General features: G+C 38.1%; 1 protein-coding gene across 1 annotated transcript in view; it reads left to right on the plus strand.

The window, feature by feature from the left end:
• The first annotated feature begins 4884 nt into the window (after positions 1-4884).
• The window catches only part of LOC110161501 (plexin-B2-like), a 79272-nt gene continuing 66926 nt past the window's right edge, over positions 4885-17230 (plus strand). The window contains exon 1 of the mRNA XM_055154098.1: positions 4885-5111. The gene's annotated coding sequence lies outside the window, so the exon portion shown is untranslated. The remainder of the gene's footprint in view (positions 5112-17230) is intronic.

The following is a 17230-nucleotide window of genomic DNA, read 5'->3' on the forward strand; positions in this document are numbered from 1 at the left end:
TGTAATACAACAGGTTTCATATACAATATGCAGCAACAAACTACACACTTGTACACTGGAACACAACTTTAAGAGTACTTCTCTCTCTCTTTCACACACACACACACACACACACACACGCATGCACGCACACACACACACACATATTAGTCAGACTGGCTGTAATCAGAGAGCAGTGTGTTTTTCTCAGCAGCGTAATTCATCAAAATGACGGCTGCCAATGAGCCTCAGTCAGCCAGACAGCCCTGTCTAATCAATCATCAATCTACCTGTGCTTTGTTTCCCGGTCCTCACTCACCACCGCCATATTTTCACAACACACTTACATTCTGTCCCTGCTCCATCACATCTGAAGGTTGCCTGCAGGAGTCATTGCACAGAGCAAGGCACTAACATACACCTGGGTTAGGGGTTTAAATCCACAGCAAGCCCTTGGTTGAGTTCATTGGATAGTATATTAATTAAGGTGTTATGTGATTCAGTTGGGATGGGGGCACTGTAGTGACAGATTACCTGAAAAAGTATTTGATTTATATAGAGTTTGAGTTTTTATACCTGTCAAGAATTTATTCCAGCAATGACCAAAGAATGAATGAAAGAAAGCATGTGTACACACAGAAAATGGTATTAAAACAACTGTGCAAATCCCTTTGGCCTTGTTGTTAGCAGGTTCAGTATTGATATGAGTGAGGTATGTTATTTATTAGATCTAAGGAATTGCTCCATTTGTTGCATGTATAATTACCAAACATTGAAGCTACCTCTGTATGATTACCTCTGATCAATATTGCTTCCTTGAGTCCTGCTTTGGATAAAAGGTGTGTATATAAAGTGGGTCAGTCAGATAATTTATGAACTTTGGGCTTACACTCTTATATATCTGTCACTTTGTCCAAACTTTGCTAATACTTCATGTTTTCCAAAGCACAGGACCATAATACTTATTTTCCTTCAAGCATGACTGTTTCAGGAAGGATCATTGCCTCCCCTTTTATTCTTTAGATTTTTTTAATGCACAAAGCTCTGTTATTCAATTCTTTTTCTAAGCTTCATTATAGAGGCTATGCGAGAGGAGAAATGGAATGCAGCAGAGGGTCTAAGAAAAATACCATTTTAAACCATGTTATTGGATAATGTCCTCTGCTTCGTGCAACATTCAGTTCTAAGCAATGTGATATACTATATGTGTGTTCTTTTTTATTTATTTATTTTTTTCTGCCTCTTTATGGATCAATGTTGACCTTAAACCTGCAATATGACAGCCAGTATATTTGGGTGCTTGGATAAAATCTTCGGATCCAGAGTCTTATCACTGTGCCATAAAGGTCAACTTTGTACTTTGTCTTCACTGACAGGTAACTATGGAAATGCCTATTTTATGTCCCACATATACAATATTTCTGTTTTCTCGAGGCTTTGGAGGTGTCAAGTTGCATCATAAAAAGGGAATATGAGCTGGTGATATGTTTACCATTTGTGCTTGACCTTTAAAGGCTTTGCATCATGCAGAAATGTTATTGTTGATGTCAAATTATACCTCTTAGCTCACTGAGATCTGTATATTGATTTAACTATTTTTTGTTATTATTTTGAATTGATAAATTCTGTTACATGAAATATTTGTGGATAATTTGCTATTCCATTTGAGGCTAATGTCTGATAAATTTGATTGACACAAACAATAACCTCCCCAGAAGTGTAGGTCAAGGTTAAAGTTTATTTGAACAACTTGGGAACGAAGCCAGGCTATGAATCGCTCCCCAGATAGGAAAATGTGACAGATGATTGACATGCTATTAGAGCCAAACACTTAAAGAACACTGGAGTTCTCAGACCACCTGCAGCACTGGTCGGAGCTTAAAAGGAAACTTGGAAAATACTATACTGAAGAATTGCTCTTGATCCCAAAACTTGTATGACACATGTAATATTGTAAAAAGAATAAGAGTTTGAAAGTTGTACAATTAGTAATCGAGAATATAATGTACACATGTAAAATCACTCTTGCACTATTCTTGTGTATGTTTATCCATGGTTTCAAGAGTGTTGTGGTGGTATTTTGGGCCTTGATTTACAGCAGAAGTATTCAAACAGCTCATTACAGCCACATCCACAGGTGAGCAGTGAAAGCGAGTGAGAGAGAGAGAGAGACATGTCCAACGTGAATGATTTATGAGAATGTAAATGAGACTGTTGAATGGCTGAAGGACAGTGCAGCACACACCAAATCCACACATACTCACAAGCAATATTCCTCCGAGTCGAAGCTGCCAATCTGAATGTCAGTTTACCCTCCAATACAAAACTTCAATAAACATGCATTTTCACCAGTCAAAGGCTCATGGTGGAAATGATCTGTTTACATTAGAGGAAACAGAGAGGGTTGAAGCTGCATTTAAATCGAGTCATTTGTGAGGTAAAAAAAAATAGACACATCAGGTGGATTTTTTAGCATGGACGAAAACACAGAAAGGAAATGCATGAATTTGTGTTTTCATATGTTCCGTTTAACAAAAATAACACATCAGATGTATTCTTAAGCTTGTAGATCATTGATTTGACCTGTAATATTCTCATTACATTACTTTTAGAAATGCAATTATTCATGTAATTCTTTTTTCATATCAAGTACTACCAAAGAACAGATTTGGCTCCCCGAATATCACCAGATCAAAATCAAATAGAATTATTCCAGGTCTAATCATAGCTAAACAGTGAACTACATCAGTTACAGTGTAGCTCTAAACAAGAAATTATCCAAAGGAGGACAAAAAGTGTATAAAATAAACTGTAAATCAGGCAAACCCACATACTGAAGAGCTGCCCAAGTACCACATGAAGGAGTTGGAATGCCACCAGTAGTACACACACCACAGTTTGAGAAATATTGATCTATACAGTGGCTATACACAGTTACAAATCCTTGACCATTGTTAAGAGCACATATCATACTTTAATAAATTATGGGAAATTAGATAAAACTATTTAAGTATATGAAAATAAACAATTTGGCATAATGCAATATCAGCTGTACTGTTAATTTGTTGTGAATGCTGCTAATGGTGGACTACACAAATTTTAAAAAACATTTTATACTAAATACGATTATGGAATGGGGTGGCATGCAGCTATAGGAATGTGTTATCTTTGGGTGGGTGACCAGACTCTTTGGTATGTGAGAGGTCGGCAGACACATGGGGTTAGAGGTAAGGGGTCAAAGTTAGGCTTTGAAGTGGGGGCAAAATACCTAATCCCCAATGCTTCAGGGGCAGAAAGATGAGCTATCTCTGCATGAAACATCTAAACAATCTAAACTAAACATATATATACATATATACACACACACACACACACACACATATATATATAACACGGTAGTCGTTAACAACATGTATTTCTTGAAAGCCTTGATAAATTAAGACACCAGCATCTGGAATGCCATTATGTAGAACTTTGAGGGATTAGGATACAGAGCTCACTTATTTGAGCAGGCAAACCTCAAAACGGAAAAGCCTTTTGACCTTAGAGCCAACACACATGTTTAGCGGCATCTCTGCACCAGTACTTAAAGCACTTGTATTAGTTTAATGCGTTGATGCTTACTGTAACATGCAGGGGCCTTATGAAACAAAAGGTTAGGCCCCTCAATGGCCCATGTCAAGGATTACTTTTCAGACAAATTCTCCCCTAACAAAGCTCCCATTGTGCTCCAGCAAACCCTTGAATTAGAAGCGAGTGCAAGTGCACGCTTAACTAGGCTTGACAGGCCCCCACTTCACCAGATGCCTCCATATTTGAATTCCATTCAAGATATTAAAGAGAAATAGTGGTCAAGAAATGCAGTCACTATACTATCTATACAGACTCAACATATTTAAATGCAAAAAGGAGTTTGTTCTTAATCTGAATAAGGATTAGCCACAACACACCATTTGTCTTTTAAGTGATTATTTGGCACCAACCACTTTCATATTCATAAAAGAAAAAGAAAAAAATGCATGAGAAAGCAATTTCTCTTCCCTTTAGGAAAAGCGTTCTTTGTCAATTTTCAACATGAACATGAGACGCGTTTTCTTAGAAGTCAAGTTAGACATCTTATATAAGATTTTGTTGGTGTCTTTCAAAATAAAATTCAATGATGTTTTTTTTTGGTCAACAATACATTGGAAGTACCCCGGTTCTAGTTGTAGGACTGCTTTTCCGTTCTAAACTGTCTGAGTTCATAGACAAAGGGGTTTTATGGCTTGTCCAGTTTGTCTAAGTTGTACTTTATTGACAGTGGAGGGTGTAGCTATGCCTGCACCTGCTCTGTGGTTGACACACCTCCTCTTTTCAACTGCAATAAAGGCCTATACTGAATACACCTACTGTGTACTAAAAAGTGTCTGATCAAAATGTAACCTCGGAGTACATGAATTTATAATAATGCACTGGATATTTATTGCACCTTGTAAGATACCCAAACGTTTCACAGGCAATGTGGGAGAAGTGTCTTGCCTAGACACAACAAGAGTAACAACAAAACTTTATTCAAAGTATATTATTGACTATGTTTGCATTTATATTAAGTACAATATTTGTACATCTTTGTATTGTAGTTATGGAAATGTCCTGTCAGATACAGTCAGACAAATCAAAAGTTTATTTTCCATCTACACCAAATATAGGCTATAGTTGTCATATTTATAAAATGATGACTCTATAAATGTTTCTTTTACTATTATTAGCTATCAGTGATTAGATTTACATAGGTAGTCTTGGTTATTCCCAAAAAGTGTCTCCTTTTACATTGAAAGCCAAAACTCCATTTCTCTCTTCCTGTGCTGTGGCGGAGTCGACGGAGAAGTGAGAGAACTGCACGGATTGGGGGTTACAGAAGTAGGAGGGGGAGGAAAACTCACATCCCACTCCAGTCAGTTTGGTAGCGGCTCTTCGTTCGTTCATACAGCTCGTGCTTGCAGACCGAGGTGAGTGTTTGCGCACGATGTTCGCACAGGATTGACAAACCACACTTCTGCTCCCAAAGCGACGTGCGTGAGGCAGTCATGAGGTTTACCTGAGCCGGGCATGTAGTGAGCCGGGTTCCTGGGCGTGGGAAGCAAAGAAACAAAGTAAGCAGCTTGTCTACTTATGTGGCGTGGCGTGGGAATATTGTTTCACTAAACTTCAGTTCCATCTAATTTCCTCGACGCAAATGGACATCAATTTTTTAAACTCATCGCCTTGAAATAATTCACGAGCGGGACACCAGGATGTAGGTTAAAATAGCCTGTCTGGGAAGTATTCATTGGACACCGAGGACAAATTTCAGTCTCTTTGGGGAATATTGTGATTCCAGGAAACACAGCAGTAATCCAGAGGTAAGCGCTATCTAGTATACTAACACCGATACTGTTACTCACATGTTAGGCCCTCACAAACTGTAAGCACTTCTTGGGAAACTTCACAGACTGATGCGTAACAGAGGCGTGAGTTCTTATCAGCTCCACTTCGCCACTCAACAGAACAGCCCAACAAAATATTCGCTAAAAGTAGCCTAATGAAATCAACCTTGATAAGTGTCGTTGACATTACTATTGACATTGTTAAAAGTTTGAATAGACGTGGGCTTTGCTTTAGTCAATTTGGGCTATTTCGCTTCTTACAAGACGCGCGTCACTGAGCCAATGGGAGAGATCGCTTCACTCAGCCAGAAATCAAATATGCAAGCACAAAGCTGTGTTTCCTTAGCGGTGAAGCGGTATATGAAGTACTTAGTCAGGTGAACTTGGATTTCCTCTTAAAGTCGATTATAAAATTAACTTAACAACCAGTTGATTGAAATAAAATGAAATAGGCCTGTTAGCAGAATCGGAACATAATATTTGTTTTAATTTGATATCAAGACCAAATCTTTGTCTTTACAAAACTCCCTCATTGTCCCCAAGTTGCCCTGTTATAAATCTAAAATTATCCTGCGGTTCAACATTAATTCCAACACATTACTGAGGGCTTCGTGATGGGAAGGTAATTGTGCATGGTGTCAGTTAATGGATTAGAAGGGCTCCACACTGCACCTTGAGCTGAGGACCATAAAACCATTATCGCAGCAATGACATAGATTTGTTGTGACTAAGAGTGCTGTGGCTGTTACTCAAGTAGTACATTTTCAGTTTTCTTATTTTGTAATGTAATTCTGTAATCTGCCTTCAGTTGTGTTCACTGTAGTTTCCAAGTGAGTATAGCCTACCAATCAACCAAGACTGTTAAACATCTGGGATATTGATGTGACCACATTTATAGTAGAGAGATTGTAGCTTTGGTAAAACGGTGGTGTAACTGTTATACTAGTCAACTTTAGCCCTCTTTAGGGTGATGGGCATAAAAATAAAGCACAATACATACTGGTGATAACATAAAAAACAAAAAAAAACTGTATTGCCAGCATAATTTGAATCCCCAAAATACAATTTTAAAATATCAGAGCAGTACAGTGATATACTCAATTATTCAAAACACTGAACTGCAGTGATCTTTGACCTAAGGTAGCCTAGCCCAGACCTCCGGCTGAGCCTGATTCTGCCGGTTCCAGGTGAAGGTGCAAGTGAAACTGTGTCTGTTCAGTTGGTGCATGTACAGTTTGTCTGTTACAAACCAGTTTGAGCGGAATGCTGCTAAGCTGCTGTTAGTCATATGCTGTTTGTTTTGCACAGAGCTGAGTTGTGGAGATGGAGCCCAGATCAGACTCTAATGCTGACTTCTACTATAAAAGAAATCTTTGCATTCAATCAGGTTGCATTGTGTGGTGCTTTTTGTATCGTTTATGTCAAGATATTTCAATAGAATTGCACATAGACCATTAATGGGCAATTCATCAACAGTGTTGACTCACAACTTCATTGTTTTGTGAGTTATGTTTGTTGTTGTTTTTCTAATATTACATACAATATAGTATGCAAATGTGTAATTGTGCTTGTGTCTTTACAAAATTTCCCCAGTTCTCTTGCAAAATCTTAGTCCCATTTTCCTTAAATTTTGGTCTTTTTGATGTGTGTGTGCAGAGGACTGTGGCCCTGGTCGGTGTCTAGAACAGCATTACCTGCTTAAAACGGCAATCAAAGACTGTGAAATTGAAAAACACAATGTTAGAGATGAACAGTGTGTAACAAATGGATGTCTTGCTCTAACTACTCAATTACACTTGGAAGTCTTGCACTTCTTTTTTCACTTGCAACCTAAAAGTGCATGAATGTTTTCAGAGGGAAATTAATTGTTTATGGAATTGTACCTATATAAGACCTATATGGCCATTATGTAGCCAGAACCCCATGTCCTTTCTCTCACTGGAACCATGTGTTGGAGTAAACTGACTCTTAAGTTCACTGCACAGCTTTAACTGAATTATGTTTTGGTAAATGGAACAAGCGGGAAATAGTATTTTCCACGTTGCAGTGATTTAAAACCGGATAAGGTCAAAAGTCAAACAGCAAGGGTCAGTGGCAATAGCATGAATGCAGGCTCACAACCCACATCTTGCATGTGTAAGCCACACTTTAACATCAGCATTTTGTTCATATTATTACTTTTACTTTCATTTGTGGGGCAATTTAGTTTGCCAAAAACACTATGACTTTTTTTCAGGAGTTGCCATTTCATGGAAGAATACATTAAGAGAAAGTTGGCCGTTCTGTACAAATGTAGGCATATTGTTGAGTAGTTTTGGGCCGTTATTAGGACATAATAATGATATTTTAGCGTCAACGTGGCATGTTGTGGCTTCTTAAAAATATCAGGCATTTGTTGATAAATGAATGGGTCAAAGGTCTACTCATTTTTGTAGGCTTGTTTCTTTTCTGTCAAGAGTCTTTAGACATTTCCTTTTAGTAAATGGGAGTTTAATTCCACAACTGCATCTTAAACCCAGATGATATTTTCAGCCTAAAGGTGCACTATGTAACTTTTTGGTTTGGGATCCTTCAGCTGCTTGTTTCTATTTGATGTGATCACAGAACGTTATTACATCCAAAACATTATATATATTACTGTTCATGCAAGATCAAGTTGACAGGGATGGTTCTACACTACATTAATTAAGGTAATGATGTCCAAAATGTTTCCCCATCCTTCATGGTGTTCCTATGAAATGAAGCCTCTTAAACATTTAGTGTATTCTTGAGCCTTGTGCAGTGATATAGCAGTGTGGCGTGTGGTGGTATTTGTCCAGCTGCTAATGTGTTAGCCTCATTACGCTGCTGTGTGGAGGGTCTGAGCTGTGATTAAACAAGCCTAACACGCTGATTACCAACTTCACCGTTGATGGTGCTTGATTGTAATACACAAGCCCTGATTTGTACCGTTCACTTTGAATATGCACATGATGGTAGATCTGTTGCAGATCTTTTAAAAAAAATTATATATTTTTTCTCTTTTCACCAGTATATATATTTTTCTTTAGAGATGTTTTTCTCACTCTCAGTAAATCACTATGCCATTTTTGTGACTTTTTATTTATCCTTAATCTTGTGAGACTGAACTTTTAAATGGGTATTTTTCTTGCTGCATTATTCTACTTTATTCCATTGTTGACTTCCCAATCTCACCCAGGCAGATGTGATGGGGAATAGGTGCCACATCAAATCAGATCGCAGTGTCTACTTGATGGAACAATTTATTTAGTCTTTGTCTGAAAACTAGTTTTCCAAAACTGCCCCAATGGACAGTGTTCGTGGACGTGCATCATTTATTTGGCTTTGCTATCATATCTGCTAATGCACATGCTTTAAGGTTCTAAGCGTTCATGTGGTGATGTTCAGATGATGGATATTTGCGATCAGAATGAAAAGAAGTCTGCAGCTACGTCTCTGGTAGTCTCCATCTCCCTCGGTTAATTTAGGGTCATGTCAGTCAGTCTGTGCCGAGATGCAAGTCGTCATTCTCCAGAAAGACAGAGTAATCATTACACGAATAAAGGGCCGCCACATGCTTTGTAAAGAATAAAACATAAAAAGACAGATACAAAAAAGGACCAGGGGAGGAGGGCTACAATGGCTAATTATTCAAGCCTACGTTTTCTATTTCCATTTGATTTCATACAATGCCATTAATTACTTGCTATTCTAGTTTCTTTGGGCCATTGTGAGAGCGTATTACAAAGGGCTGGAGGTTCACTGTCCACAATGGATGCACATTGAAGCAGCTTCACAATGTTTTTCACAAAATTTTAAAAGGGCTTTTATCAGAAGACTAGAAACTCAGACAATGTTGTATGTATATTTTATTGTTAATGTCATTAGCTTTGACATGAGAAGCAGTATATTTTTCTCTCTCTTACTTCAGACTGGTGCTGAAAAAAATATGGAGCTTTACTTTTATTCTTTAACCAAACTGCTGTAAGAGAGAGTATTAATTAATCAAACTGTAATGGGCAAGGTTATTGCTGCTTACTTTGTAATTGCATCACCAATATTTTTGTTATTTTTGTAGTGCTTTTTAAAGGGAACACTTTTTAGACCTTATGTTGCTTAAAATGCGGGTCTATGGGTCTGTGTATAAAAATATTTTTTTAAGAGACGTTCAAAGTTTATGTTTGGATTGGTCACAGTAGCAGCTGTGTGTGTATGTGTCCTTGCTCATTGTTTATTCAGAAGGGTCAATGGGATAAAGGTGAAGCTCACTAAATAAAAATAAAAAACAAAAAGCAGAAAAAAAGTCATTAAATTATCAACCTAGTATTACTTTTGCATGAGATAAAGATTTTTTTTAAACTTTTATTAACACTGAAACAACTTGATGCTTGATCGGGGATGTCCATTGTGGCTTTGAGTAATTTTATTTAATTTAATTGTATTTCTTTAAAATATAGTTTAACTATGTATAAATTAAATAATTTACATTGTTATAGAGAAGTCATTTGCATAGTCTTTGTTATTTGACATTCAAACCATGTGTTAAGGTCACTGCGTGTCACTGCTCAGGTGATGGGTTTGTGTGCTCTATAATTAAAGCCACTTTTTATCCACTGAACAGTTTGTTGACAGTATCATGTCTGTCATCTGGAGCTGTTCGTCAGGTGGAAGTGACAGAAGAGCCAGGAAGGGCAAGGTGGGACTTGCTACACTCTCTAATATTAAGCATATTTCTGCATGTTACACTGCTGTAGTTTACCACAAGTTTAAAAGCTATATTTAAATGTATATGGGGGTTGTTTGCTCTTTTGAATTAACAGCCATAAAAACCCTAAAGTTAAACTTTAAGGTAAATCTGAAAAAAAATAAAAATAAATAAATCCACCTTCGTACGGACCTTATTTGTGTTTGTTAAAATAGTTGGTGTTCAAAAAGTTTTCCTTTTGCCTGTTATTCTAAACTACTTTTTAAATATCCTTTTGTATAAAGCACTAAAATCCATTAGCCGTGTCTGTCTCCATGTTCACTTTTATAGATGTGCTCCTGAAGTGTGAGCACAGCATGGGCGTCTCAGGGATGTTTTTAGCATCTCATTGGCACTGGTTTGTTGAGGTCTGGATGTGTTGATTTATCAGGGAACGCTGTGTGAGTGTTAGCCTCAGCAATGTTCTTCTCACACATTCACATTCACATTAAATGCACATCAGATTCCAGTCCCTTGATTAGGACATAGCACTGCTCTTGATGCCTGTGTGGCCTAGTGGTGTAGTGGACGTCTTTGATTCACCATAGAAAACCTCAGACCACAGTCCTCTTTCCCATGTTTGGTCTCATTTGTCTACTGTCTAAACTTTCTCACACATGGCACTGACTTGTGTTTAAATTTCATTCTTGCTTGTTTCTTTTGATTTTCCACTGTGTCAGAAGAGGTAAGACTATAAATATAAGTGTCTCTACATTAGAGCTGTTTCTTCTCTTTTTATATGGTAAATTGATCAACGGAATCATTTACAAATGCCAACTTTAGACTTTGAACCCCGGGCATGACAAAGAAGAGTCCAAGTTAATTGAAAGTTAATTGAAGCCTGAGCACTATCACTTTGTTTGTGGCACAGAGAGTTGGAACAATGTGAAACTTAACATCATATTGTGTGCAGTTTAGCAGGCTGCTGTTTAAAACTAAGCTTTTACCGCTTCTCCACTCAGTGCCCAGATTGCAGCATTGATTGTTAGTTGTTGCATCCTGCTCCCTTATTTTCATTAGAATACAACACAAAAACAGCCTTGTGGCATTGGCAGTATAATTATCACACGTAACTGACCTAGTTGGCTGTACCTCTACCAGAGTCTCTTGCTGTTTATGTCTGGTTGGTCTGGTCGGGCTAAACAGTCTGATTCTCTGAGTCTAAATCCAGTTACCATGGTCAATGATCTCTGCGCCAGGTCGTCCCACTGCTAGGCAGTGTAATGTTTGTCAAGTGCTTCCTATTTGTCCACTTTCTCTAAAAGCAGTTACATTTTATTAGTGACAGTCTGTAGTTTCCTCTGGGACACTCTGTTGCTCATGAATAAACCAGTTTAACAAACCTGGAGATGCTGGCACAGGCACATTCACAAAGGTGTGGTTGTGTGTGTGGTTCCAGGACACTAACCAGATGTTCAGTATGGTTTTTATGAGTTGATAAATAATGTTTCTGTACTAAATGTAAATAAAACCAGAATCTCTAGATGGAATATTGGTTATCTTGTTTTTTGTTTGTTTGTGTTTCTATGTAAGCTGCTTGGGTCTATGTCTTCTCCTGTTTACATTCCCTGTAGCACTCTTCCAGCTCTAAAGAACTGCTAAAGTACTGTGATGATTCAGATGGTGCAGGCTTATAATCCAGCTTCCGGCCTCAACCAACAGAATTAACTCTATCCAGTCACACTACTTGTATAACTTCTTGTCAGTTTGCAGCTTTTCTCTTAGGTCGCTTGTAGAGTTGTTTTTGATTTCCTCCTGAGTCCCAGTGGAGTGACTTCCTGCTCGAGTTCTGTGGCCTCAGCAATGATCTCACTCTCTGATTACTTTCAGAAAGAGTTCTCCACTTATGAGTCAGACTTCAGGGTCACATGACCTTTTGGAGGAGTCTTTTGGACAGCATTAAAGAAAAGCAATAGTAAGGGCTGTACTGTATGCTTTGTGCTGATTATATCTTTGCCATTTGTTTTATGCATGTTCAGTGGTTAAATATTGACTAATATTGCTCACCTCTTTATCTCCTTCCTCCTTGCCTCTTTTATGGCCTTTGAACAATTGTGATGAATGCAACGCTGCTAGTTGGTGCTTACTAGTTATTTATATTAAACCGTGGAGCTATAGTAAAAACTGCATGAGGCATCCCTTCTCTGTCCTGGCTTGAGACCGATTAGTGGCTGCTCCATTGGTACTACAGCTCCCGGAAGCTTGGGCCCAGACAGAATTTTCCCATAGAGCGCAATTTATTTTTTTAGGAATTCAAATTGCCCGTGTTCAGCTGACAGGACATCGACAACTTTCACAAAGGTTGGATTTTGTTGGGATTCTTTTCTATTTTCACAACATAAAATTCCTAATTTTTTTAAATCCGCAAAGCGGCTACAAGTTAGCTTTGTAAGACTCAGCCAAGCTCCGCTCTGAGCCCGCGCCAGTTCCACTCTGAGCCCACATCAGTTCCGCTCTAGCAGCTAGTGCTCTGATTGGTCAAAATGCACCACGCCGTGCACATTAGAGACGTCACGTGTGTGGGAGGCACTAGCCCTTATTCAGGAGGTAAATGCGGAAGAGAAAATGTTTTTTGGGCCCATGCACCAATGAGCGTAGGAAATTGAAAACGATACGATGCCATCTTGGGTTCACCTTCCAGATTTTATTATATCCATTCAGATAAAATTTACTTTGGCATACATTTTTTAATAGTCAAATAACAGTTCATAATAAAATGTTATAAATCTCATCATAATCGAGCCACACCTAGCAGATGTGCATTTTTCTCCTTTCCTTCACTTCTCTGGTTTGTGTCTATTTACTCTTCTCTAACTCTGTCCTAGCAGTGAAATAAATGAGCTGTACTTATTCCCAGGCCCATTGTTCCTCCTAAATGAAACCAAATGTCAGGTTTTAGTCTACGCAGGCTACATTGCCAAGAGTATGCTGTTGGCCCTATATTGGATTTTCCTTCACTTTGATCCAGTGAGGTCCATGCTGCATTTTCTTTCCTTGGTCATGTTTGTTTGTGTGTGTGTGCGTTGCAGAGTGCCTCGATTGTGTTGTTTAGGCCTGTCAGCTGTAATTACGGTCCGATACAGATGAAAGGGGGAGGGAAGGTCACCACATTTATCTGCTATTAAGAGCTGTCTCATTCTTGTATTTGTCACATTTGTGTCGCTACCCTTAAAGTACGGCACATTTAAGTATTTGCAGTCATATTTAATGATGCCTTACAGTTTGGTTAATCATATGTTGCAGTTTGTCCTTGACAGAGCATCACAAGTTATAGATGCCAGGCTGATGGAACTCCAAGCTTGTTTTTTGTTCTAGGTATCTTTATACTAAGGTGGCACAAGTTTATCCCAGAAACTTATTTATTGAATATGGATTCACAATTTCAGTGCTGGTTTTATTTTTGAATAGGTGTGGAAATGTTTTTTGTTCGACAATGAGATTTGTGCTATAGTGTGTTCAGTTTTGAACTTCTGTCACTCATTATCGATACAAAATGCTAAATACTGAATTCTGCCATATGCTTATTGCAGCTCATATTCTTTAACATTATTGTAAATTTAGAATACTTTATGTGGATAATTCAGCTTTATGATTTGATTTCAATATTATTGCTTATCGTCTATATTTACTTCGGCAATACATCACTTCAGCATTTGTTACTGTGACAGAAAACATTAATGTTTTTTACTATAGTGTATTCTTGCTGTTGTTGTTAGTTGGTTAGTATAACTAGCACATCTAAAGCCTATTTGGTTTCATCCATGCAGGCTAAATTTCTTTTCTAAACTCTTGATGGATAACTACCAATTAATATTAATGTTATAAATATCTTTTCTTTCTTTCTTGTTGCTATTTATTCAGCTTACAATGGCCTGAGCCAAGCCTTGGGTCAAAGGAATGCAGTATTAGACAGTTGGGGGTGTGTTGTGTTTACAGCAGTTGTTAGTGACTTCCTGTTACTTCCTGTGTTGTTGGGATTCCTCAGATCACTAGAATTTCCTGTTTGTCTAAAATAAGCACTCCTTCATGTATTTTCCTTCTATGATATTTACCCTGAACTTGGTGCTTGCTATTTGTGCCCGCTGTGTGTCTACTCTGTGTGCGGATGTAGTAGTAAATTCCTGCTCCGGTTATGAGGTGATTACTCATATGGTATCAGTTTATTTGCCCAGTAATGGAAACTGCTCGCTGCCAGGAACGCCCCTTACTTTTCTTCTAAAGTTTCTCCCTTGCTTGCCCCCATCTTTAATTTCAATCTCCTCCTTCCTTCCACACTTTCAGTACTTTTTTCATTTTCTTTTTAGCTTTCATACTGCCCTTACTACCTTTTGTATTGATTTTACTTTCACCTCACATTCATTATTTTCTTGCTTTGTTGCTTGTCGCCTCCCTCTATGACTGGATTCTTTTCCTATTTACCCAATGAGTAAATGCCCATGCCCCTCCCTGTTACACTTAAGGACTGTTAGTCTGTAAGCAGTTATTTGACAGTTGGTTGAAATCTTGGGTTAATTAAGGAAAGGGACAAGCCTAAAGAGCAGATATGACTGGTTAGTGGCCACTGGAGTGTTTATATTTCATGCATGCTGGTTTGATTAAGCAGGAATGTAAGGTCACCAGAGGTCATGGTAGTGCTAGATAACAAGTAAGGAAAGGTCATTTAAACCAGACACAGACCCTCACTTTATATGGCTTAGATACTTAAAGTTTCAGACTAATTAATAGAACTGGGAGCAAACATTGTAAATATGTTGATTTTAGTAGTTTTCTGCTTTTATTTATTTATACATACTAGAGAAAATGTTAATTCTCTTATGAGTGAATTGTATAATCATTTGGTTTTGGTCTTGGTCTTGGTTGAGCCCAGAGAGTACACTGGCTGATAGGGCTGGGTAACGTTAATAAGTTGCCGATACGATTTATTCCTCGATACATAGGCTGCGATACAATACATATCTCGATACAGTTTACTTTTGATTCAATATAATATATTTCAAAACGATTTGATACAGGTAATTAAAAATGAAGGCTAAATCATGGCTGTGATACTAAAAATCTTAGTTAAACCACTTCTTGTGCTAAGTTCATATGAAACACTCCCATTTTAATCATCAGAACTAGGGATGGGCATTCGATGAAATTTTCTTAATCGATCGTCGGAAGAATTAACGATCGATTATCGATTAATCATTAACATTTTTATATTAAAATGATCATCATTATTATTACTATCTGCACTACTAATCTGCATAAATAAATTCAACTTTACGACATATAAACCGTAACGACTCTAGAGCCACATCAATCCGTTTGACATTATAATGTGTTTAATTCAGTTTTGCGCAACTCTCACAGAAACTAAACTTAAAACCGCATCGCTAATTTGCATAAACTCAGCGAAGATAAAAATACAGCTCTTGTGTTGCTGATGCGGCCAATTTCTGTTGGATTAAAAGACATGATTCAGTGGAATACAGGTTAGTGTGACCAGATTTGCATTTGTCAAAACCAGGACACCGTACGGGGGGTGGGAGGTTGGGACTCGTCATTGACATTGCGCGACTCTCCCCTGGCAAAACTTTTTCCCACTGGACACCGAAACATATGTTCCTGCTTTGTACACTGTGCACATGGACTCACACTTGTCCCGAACGCAACGGAAAGCGTGGATGTACAAGTCATCGTTAAATACGCATTTGCGTTGCAGACTGACCGACTGTTTGTGTCTCGCTCCTTCTGAGTGCAGAGAGACACATGTACGGACCCCTGTTTGGTCACGCTACGCACAGCAACCTACATACGGTTTGTCGATTAAAATGAACGTAATCGATGAAATTCTTAATGATCGATTAATCATGCCCATCCCTAATCAGAACTGAAAATGAGTTTCCTTCCTCTTAACAAGCAACACAACTGTAGCACTGTAACAAAATAATTTAATAAAACACAGCAAAAAAATACTCATGGTGATATATCGATACAACAGCCCACGATATCAATACTGTATCACATTAGGTGATTCGATATATATCAATATTTTGATATTTTTGCACACCATTACTGGTAGATATCTTGCTCTTTTAAAAAGGTGTTGTCTCAATGGGTGGTTACATTCATTATAATTACACATTTCACTGATTAAATTACATTTACAATATAGCTTTATTAACGCCTACAATATATAAGTAATGTCACTTCTGTTTGTAGAATTTGAAAACCACCAATAATAGACAATGTGATGGTATCTTAATCACAGCTGGGCGGCAAGAGCCACTTTCCCCTATTGATTACATTGTACTTTGCCATGAAATAGACTAGCAGACCCAAGAACTTACTGTATTATAACAAAAATTAGCTTTCTAACAATATTCATTTTATTTGAGCCCATCTGTGTTAAATATAAATAGAATATTGTGATGTCATCTGAAACCCAGCAATGGTTATTTTTTGTTCTTCATCTTTGGAACATTTGTGTGGTAGCAACATGAACAGATGACAAGCCTGAATATAAATGAATATAATGACTGTTTGTGGAGTTGTTGGCTAATGAAGAATCTGAGGTCACACAAAGGCTGTTGGTTCAAGGTCCAGTGAGCGCCCTTGGGTTTGAAGTGGAAATGTGTGTGCGGGCCTGTGGCATGTGCACGACTCTGCAGGAGGTAGACATGGCACACTGAAGCTGCATCTCATTAACAGCTGCCTGAGCTGCCAAACTGCACCACATCAGTGCCAACAATAGAGACCCACGTTCCCAGCGCTTCAGGGAGATTCTCAAGGACATGATGCCTGTGCTGTCTGCCGTATGTCTCGTATCAGTGTGAGGCTCCACATATGTCACACGTGTAATGGAGAAAAACAATCCTGAAAGGTCGATTACTTTGGGGTCAAACTTTTGTCCTGGCATTATGCTTCTTATAATTTGAATAATCTTAATATGACCAGTTATTCCCATCTTGTACTGAAGAGATGAGGGTGTGAGATAGTATTTTGACCCCCATAGTATATTGACCCCGGGGTCAGCATACCACTATAGTAAAGTGACCCCCCCCATAGGATAGAATTTTGACTCCCCTTACTTTTTTCCATAGTAGTTACTTATATG

The sequence above is a fragment of the Boleophthalmus pectinirostris genome, unplaced genomic scaffold (genome assembly GCF_026225935.1).
Source record: "Boleophthalmus pectinirostris isolate CB_2022bp ecotype Guang Dong unplaced genomic scaffold, ASM2622593v1 HiC_scaffold_18, whole genome shotgun sequence".
Lineage (NCBI taxonomy): Eukaryota > Metazoa > Chordata > Actinopteri > Gobiiformes > Gobiidae > Boleophthalmus > Boleophthalmus pectinirostris.